Here is an 8901-nt window from a genome sequence, read left to right as displayed (position 1 = left end):
TCCAGGAACCCACCAAGAGCTGGCTCATTGGAACAAAAGATGGTCCCATCACCCAGGAAACTCCAAGGGATTTAAGAGTTCTCTGTCATAGGCTCAGATCAAAGGCCAAATGTTAGCAGGAACTAGAAACAGAGAAATATATATAAAAATAATTATTTACATACCCTTAAGTTAAAAAAACTCACTAGAAAGACTCACGGAATTCATTAAAAACTATTATACTCCTATAAAGAGGCAACAGTTAGAACTGGACATGGAACAACAGACTGGTTCCAAATCAGGAAAGGAGTACGTCAAGGCTGTATATTGTCACCTTCCTTATTTAACTTATATGTAGAGAACATCATGAGAAATGCTGGGCTGGATGATGCACAAGCTGGAATCAAGATTGCTGGAAGAAATATCAATAATCTCAGATACGTGGATGACACCACTCTTATGGCAGAAAGCAAAGAAGAACTAAAGAGCCTCTTGATGAAAGTGAAAGAGGAGAGTGAAAAAATTGAATTAAAACTCAACATTCAGAAAACTAAGATCATGGCATCTGGTCCCATCACTTCATAGCAAATAGATGGGGAAACAATGGAAACAGTGAGAGACTTTGCTTTGGGGGGCTCCAAAATCACTGCAGATGGTGACTGCAGGCATGAAATTAAAAGATGCTTGCTCCTTGGAAGAAAAGCTATGACCAACCTAGACAGAAGATTAAAAAGCAGAGACATTACTTTAACAACAAAGGTCCATCTAGTCAAAGGTATTGTTTTTCCAGGAGTTACATATGGATGTGAGAGTTGGGCTATGAAGAAAGCTGAACACCAAAGAATTGATGCTTTTGAATTATGGTGTTGGAGAAGGCTCTTGAAAGCCCCTTGGACTTCAGGGAGATCCAACCAATCCATCCTAAAGGAAATCAGCCCTGAATATTCATTGAAAGGACTGATGCTAAACCTGAAACTCCAATACTTTGTCTACCTGATGGGAAAAACCGACTCATTGGAAAAGATCCTGATGCTGGGAAAGATTGAAGGCAGAAAAAGAAGGGGATGACAGAGGATGAGATTGTTGGATGGCATCACCAATGCAATGGACGAGTTTGAGTAAACTCTGGGAGTTGGTGATGGACAGGGAGGCCTGGCATGCTGCAGTCATGGGGTTGAAAAGCGTTGGACACGACTGAGCGACTGAACTGAACTGATCCATGTTTATTATAGGAAAAGGATACAAATTATGACTAGCCAAAGGAAGAGACTCATACAATAAAGTCTAGGAGGGTTCTAAACCCACTCTTCCATCATCCTCAGGATGAAGTCCACTCAAGCTTGGTGTATAGAGTTTTACTGAGGCTTCATTACATAGTCATGATTGATTGGTTGTCCATGTGGTTGAACTCAGTCTCTAGATAAACTGATACTCAAGACCAAAAACCTCCACCCTCTAACGATACTGTCAGCCTTTCTGGCTTAGCCAGTCCCCACCCTGAGAGTGTCAGGGATGACCAGCCCACCCTGAGTCGTTTTGTGAGATAAACTCTCAGGAGTGTGTTTAGGGGACACCACAGATAATAAGCACTCTTGTTAGGAGTGAAGGACAAAGGCCAGACCTCTACTTAGATGGGACCAAACTCCTCCCCACCACTCCAGGGCTAAGAAACAAACGAAATCAGCCCAAGCCCGCCTGCTTCCCTGAACACCTCTCAGTCTCCTGCCTCACTCCTTGCAGTCTTTAGAGGGACAAGTGTATCGCTGCTGTGCTAAGTCACTTCAGTCATGCCCAGTTCTGTGTGACCCTACAGAGTGTACCACCAGGCTCCTCTGTCCATGAGATTCCCCAGGCAAGAATACTGGAGTGGGTTGCCATGCCCTCCTCCAGGGGATCTTCCTGACTCAGGGATCAAACCCATGTCTCTTGCAGCTCCTGCATTGGCAGGCAGATTCTTTACCACTAGTGTCACCTGGAAACCAAGTGTATTCTAAATAGAGTATTAATACAGAATGCGTTGCTTTGACCTAGTATGTATTTTAAAACAATATTAAATCCTTATGAAGTCCCATAAGTGATATGTTCACATACTCACATTCACATGTGTTCACATAACACATTCCCATAAGTGATGTGTTCTGCCATATCAGATACTATTTTAGCTAGTAATTTTGGTGTCTTTCATATTGTAAGTCCTCTCCTTAACATTCTGAATGGAATTTGCATGTTTCTTTAAAAGATTTCTACTTAGAAGATAGTGTTCACGCCTACAGAGTGAGTCACTGGAAAACCTGTTTGTTGACGAGGAGAGGGTTGGTCTAAATCCAATGCAGGTGTTTTCCAAACAAAACATTTTCGTGAATATCATGTCTTTTCTATATGATTTCATATGCCTTGAACATAGAAGAAATGGCTGCAAGTTTTGCAACTGTAATGTTTTATTTGGTTCCATCTTACCAGTGTTTTCAACATCTTAGAGATTTGAAACATTTCTATCCATTAAAGGTAACAGGAGGGAACTCCTTTGTGAATAGAGATGCAAGTCCAAATGTTGGATCCCTGATACAGTACTTGCCTCAAAAACGGTTAAAAGGAGGTTGTAATATGCATCCATGCACAACCATCTGCATCTTCGCAGCAGTGACACATCAATTGCTTGCATATTCACAGGTGGTGATTGACTGGTTCGTGCCTGTCTGGGCAAATTGGTGTGTTCAGCTTCGTGCTTGTGGATGTGGGTGTATTTCACAGAAGCAGGTTGGGCAATAAATTTTGAAACTTTATCCTCATCTTTGGATAGAGTAATAAAAGTTTGTAGGCTTAAGAAAGCAATATTCCCTGGAACTGCAATATATGGGAATGATGAAACTGAACTAAAATGTACAGTAATCTCTAAGGCCTACCCAAGCTAGAGAGGTGCAAAGTGAGGGCTATAAAGCAAAATTTAACACCCGCCACACTAAAAGTCATTTTTGGCCTCTGACCAATTTCACACAGAATTGGGAAATATGACTAATATCAAGGCCAGAGTCCCTGGAGGGGCTTAAGGAGGAGTATGTCAGGAAGAAAAGTGATGGCCCGTTGCTAGTGGAACCAATGAGAGGTCAGTGCTGGCATCAGAATGGCCCCAAGTCTGCCCAGCGGCAGCTTGTCTTCCCTTTTCTTAAATTCCATCTGCTGTGAAAAACAAGATTTGCAGCTGTCCTTGTAGACTTGGGACTTCCGTAGATTAAAAGGTCTCCATGGCAGAGAATAAGGATCTTCCTTTCCATGGGGTGTAGGTTAGGGTATGAGAATCAACTCTTTCCCATGAGGCAGTGTTTGCAATGGGCAATTCACTGTCACCAAGGATGTCACCATGAAGCCAGGCCTAAAGAGGCAACAAACAAATAACCAAACTCACATAATTATCCAAAAAATCTGATCAACACATTCAGCTAACCTGAAGGATTTGTGTTTACAGTTTCCTGAATCTTTCTTAACCAAAGGCTAGAAATGGTATTCTACTTTTTTTTCCCCACTTAGTTGGATTATTATGTTGAGTTCTGGCACTTGGGTCGCTCTTCTTAATTTTTTTTCCTTTTTATTATCCAAATAAAAAGCCTCTATACAGTGAACTTGTCCTGTGTCCAGCTTGACAATCTCTTTCTGTCCCTGCACCCATGATTAGCCCCACGTTTGATGATGGTGGACACAGCTTCACATGACCATCAACTCCAGTTAATGTTCCTCACTGATTGCAGGATCATTGCCTTGACAGGAACACGTCAGCGGTGGGTGATTTCCACTGAACAGTGACTCCTAGACTGTGGCTTTGCAAGCGGAGCAAGGAGGAAAGATGAGCAATTATCCCGTGGACGTGATCCATGCTGACAGCCAATCTGGATAATTCAAATAGAAACAACTTCCTTTGCTTCACTGGCAGTTTTGGGGCTTGACTTAGTGAGATCAGTGTTTAACTTTCTTTGCCTGTGGAAAGACAGTACATGTGTTTGCTGGTTAAGTGAGGGTTTGGGGGCTATAACCACAGCATCTGTTAATTTGACTTTCAAGTTTCACTCTGGTTTGGAAGCCCCTGTGCCTAAAATTTTAAAGCAGCAATACATACCTATCTTCCAGATGTCTGGGAACTCAGACTGCATATGCTTCTTGGTTTTCTAATCTGCCCAGAGAAATAAAACCATCACCTGAGCCAAAGAGTAGTTTGCTTAATTGGATTTTTTTTTTTTTCATTCTGGAGATACACAAAATGTATTCTAATGTCGCAGTTGTCTGAGTGACATTGTGAGCTGAGCCAGACCACTTACCTAGACTTGAAGATTTACATTTTGATGATGTTTTTCAAGTGCTGTTTTATCTGGAGGAAAAAAAAAAGCAATAATTTCAGCAGCTGCAGAATTCTCCACACATCTGCAGGAAGTCTCTCCTTCTGCCCTGGGCAGCTCAGGGTAACGGCTAGAGCATAAGTTTTAGAGTCAATTTGACCTGGTCTAGATACCAGTTCCAAAACTCATTAGGCATATTATCTTGAGCAAGGGACCTAATCTTTTCAAGCATCAGTTGCCTCATTTATGAAATACAGGATGAGCATCAGTCTGATAACTTCAAGACTGCTATGAGGGTTAAAGATGTATTCACCGAACATTTACTGAATGCCTACCATGTGTCAGGAGCCGTTTCCGGCAGGAAAACAGCAGTGACTCAAGTAGATGAAATCACTGCCTTCGTGGAGCTGGTGATGTATTTAGCAAGACAGACAAAAACAAGATTAATAAGGAGGATAAACAGCAGGTGAGATGAGTGGCATGGGATCTGGGAGAAACATAAAACACGGAAGAGGGACAGGAAGTGACAGAAGGGAAGAGGGGTGGGATTTGCAGTGAGGTGTCAGAGAAGGCTTCAGTGACACGTGGTGATAAACACAGGGGTGAAAGAGTCGGTCACGGGGATACCGGGGAGAAAAGTGCTACGGGGTGAACTGTGTGCCTCCTGCCCCAAGACACGCTCAAGTCCTAGAGCCAAGTAACTCAGACTGGGAACTTGCTTAGAAATAAGGTCTTTGTAGAAGTAATCAGTTTAAAAGGAAGTGTTTTGCTGCCTTTCCTCACAGCTCGGTTGGTAAAGAATCCACCTGCAATGCAGGAGACCCTGGTTCAATTCCTGAGTAGGGAGGGTCCCCTGGAGAAGGGATAGGCTACCCACTCCAGTATTCTTGGGCTTCTCTTGTGGCTCAGCTGGTAAAGCATCTGCCTGCAATGCGAAAGTCCTGGGTTAGATCCCTGGGTTGGGAAGATCCCCTAGAGAAGGGAAAGGCTACCCACTCCAGTATTCTGGCCTGGAGAATTCCAGGGACTAGTCACAAAGAGTCAGACACTTTAGGATGGGACCTAATCGAATACGACCTGTGTCTTTATATCAAGAGGAAATTTGGACAGAGAGACAGATGGGCACAGAGGGGAGAAAATGGCCATGTGACTGAAGTGATGCATCTACGTGTGAGAGAAAGCCAAGGAGTGCTGGCAAACACCAGAAGCTAGAAGGGGCCAGAGAGGCTGCCCCTAATCCCTCAGAGCTTGGCCCTGCTGACTCCTTGATTTCAGACTTCCAGCCTCCACCACTGTGAGGCAACATATGTCTGTTGTTTGAAGCCACCCAGTCATGCGTGCTTTATTATAGCAGATTTGGAAAGTTAATACAAAGAGCATCTGGACTGAAGGAGCAGCATGTGTAAAGGCCCTGAGGCCAGGAGTCCGTCAGAACACGGGTGGAACAGCCAAGAGGACACCATGCCTGGAGAGGGACCAGTTAGGGAACAAGGAGCAGAAGATGGGGTGGGAGAGGCCAGCAGGAGGGGCCAGGTCACCCTCAAGTCTGTGCCTTACTCTGTAAGACAGAAGAGAAAGCATCAGCGGGCTTTGAATAGAGGGGGCTGGGATCTGACTCTCATTATCAAATTATGTCTGTGAAGTGCAGCCTGATTGGAAGAGAAGTTTGTTTTTTTTTTTTACCCCCTTAGCCCACTTCACTTCTGATAAATTCTAGTTGAAGGGTGGGGAAGGCAATGTTTTTAATATTCATTATTTATGCAGCTGTTGCTGTGCTGTGTGCTGTTGAGAACTTACAGTGATTGCCATCCTTGGAAGTTTACAGTGACAGAAAGCTTTTCTCTACCTGTGCCACGCCAATGCCATTTATTCAGGTCTCATGCACTAGAGGATGATTGACTTAAATCCCTCTCTTCATTTAGCTTTTTAAAAGTTGATGTATTTATTTGACTGTGCTGGGTCTTCGTTGTGGCATGTGAGGTCTAGTCTCCTGACCAAGGATCAAATGCGTGATCCCTGGGATGGGAGCACAGAGTCTTAACCACTGGACTGTCACAGGACGGGTGTGTCTCCTTCATTTAGTTCTGATTATGCTTTGCCTATGTATTTCTTTGGCTTGGCTGGAGAAAGATAAGCTCCCACAGGGCTAGCTGACCATTTCTGGTAAACAGAAGTTTCAGCACGCAAGATGAAAGGGAAGTTTTGGAAGTAGACTCAGTTGGTGGGGAGATACCAGGGTTTTTGGTGAGTGAGTGATAGAAACATGGAAGGAAAGGAGGAGATGCTGATTTAGGACATGAACAGCATGGCAGTGGTCACTACAGTGGACCGAGCAGAACAGTGAGCGCCGGGACATTGCTTCATTCATTCTACCTGTGTTCGTACCTTCATTCATTCTACCTGTGTTTGTAGATTCATTCATTCTACCAGTGTTAATCGAGCATGCCCTGCATGGCGATTCTTGGGTTAAACAACGGATATAGGGCTTCCCTTGTGGCTCAGCTGGTAAAGACTCCTCCTGCAATGCGGGAGACCTGGGTTTGATCCCTGGTTTGGGAAGATCCCCTGGAGAATGGAATGGCTACTCACTCCAGTATTCTGGCCCAGAGAATTCCATACACCAGATATTAAAAAGGTAATAAAATCTGGCTCCATCTATACATGATTCCCAGTGTGTGTGAACAAAAAAGAAACAATACAGAAGGAGGAAATTCATCCTTTCTGCTTAGGAATTGGGGAAAATATTGAGGCAGGAGGAACAGGGGACCTGGAGAACATATGATGAGGCCCAGGTATTAAGCAGTTTTAGGCTGGCAGCCAGCAAGAGGGCTGTCAGGAAGATGGAAGCTGAAAGCTGAAATGGGGCAGGTGACAGGTGAACAAAGCAGGCTGGGAGGAATTCTAGGAAGTGCTGAAAGATCCATAAAAACAGGCAGGGCATCTGGAAAGTGTCTTCACAGTTGCAGAGCCCAGATGCAGGGCTGGGATTCAAGGGGAAAGACTACATTTTACAGGGACGGTGAGAGGGAGTGGGGAGAAGGAAATGGCAGCCCACTGCAGTGTTCTTGCCTGGAGAATCCCAGGGACAGAGGAGCCTGGTGGGCTGCCATCTATGGGGTCTCACAGAGTGGGACATGATGGAAATGACTTAGCAGCAGCAGCATCAAGGGGGAGTGGAGGGTAAGAGACACAAGGCATAGTCCTGAGGGTGATATGTGTCCTGCTTGTTGTCAGACAAGGATTTTTGGATCTCTGCAGAGAGACACAGGATAAGTAGTTAGTTACAAATAATACCTGAGTGTAAGATGTTTTCAGGTTTTGGAAACAAAGCAACTCCCCGATTATTATTGGACAAAGGTCAGCAAATTCAGAGCGTGGAATGCTAAGGTCAGACATCAGCCTTCTCACAAGGCCGCTTGCCTGGGCTGTGGTTATGTTTACCCCAAGTGGCCCCCTGGTTAGCTGTGGGGAGAGAAAGCCCACGAGGAGACTTCGAGAGGCAGTGAGTCAGCACGAAATGTCTTGCATAACCTGGAAACTGCTGAAACACAGGCTTAAACCACATGATCCACACGAAGGAGAAAAGGAGACTCTGTGACCACGGATCAGGCCTTACCCACAGCTGCCGCACCACCGCCCACCTATGTGGGCCAGAGTTAGCTGTTCCGGGCAAAGCGCTTTCCTATATTCTTAGTGAAACAAAAGAGGAAGAGGAAATTCTAGAATGTGAGGCGGACGGGAGGTTAGACCCCAGCTATTCCTGCTTCTTCCTTTTAGAGAGGAGGGACCTGAGACTCAGAGGCATTACTCGATTTACAAAAAAACTGAAAAAGAAAGAAGACAGCTGAAGTTCTTTGCTAGTCTATACCTTAATTTAGATTTTCTCTTTTTCTCAAATGGCTGGAGAGGAGAAAGACTTTTTGACATAATCATTATAATTTGAACAGCTTCTTCTTGGATTTCTTTCTGGTATAAGGAGCAGTTCAGGAAGGTAGAGTCACATGTATGCTCCCTGCTAGTAATAAACATCTCAAGAGAATGAACTAGAAATATCTTCCTCTCTTGGATGCCACTGGAAATACTTGTGTATCTGCATTTAACTCATTTCTTCTCTGTGGGCGTGGTTGCATTTTTATCCTAAACAGGGCCGTGGAAAAGACTTTTTCTTCCTGTCCCCTCACACAGAATGTTTAAGAATATTTAAGCCTCTAAAGTGTGCTCTGAGGTCAGAGTACCCGTACTGAGTCCTGACTGTACTTCTTGCTAGGAATGTAACCTTGGACAGGTGATTTCACCTCCTTCTGCCTCAGTTTTCTCATCTATGAAATGGAGATGTTATATTAGTATTGTTAGAATGTTAGATAGGATGAGAGAAGTTAATACTTGGAAATTTCTAGACCAATGCTTACCACATAGTAAATACACAATAATTCCTTGCTAATAATATTATTTTATATGTGACCTTACTTAGGTGACCTTGGGCAAGTCACCAAAGCTATCTGGGAATCATTTGTAGAAATGAATGGTTTGGGAAAACTTTTCTGATGCTAAGTTTCTACGGTTCTGTCCTACAATGTTGCCATAAAAGTGAAATAAA

This window comes from Odocoileus virginianus, chromosome 11 (genome assembly GCF_023699985.2).
Source record: "Odocoileus virginianus isolate 20LAN1187 ecotype Illinois chromosome 11, Ovbor_1.2, whole genome shotgun sequence".
NCBI classification, from domain to species: Eukaryota; Metazoa; Chordata; class Mammalia; order Artiodactyla; family Cervidae; genus Odocoileus; species Odocoileus virginianus.
This window is presented reverse-complemented; position numbering follows the sequence as displayed.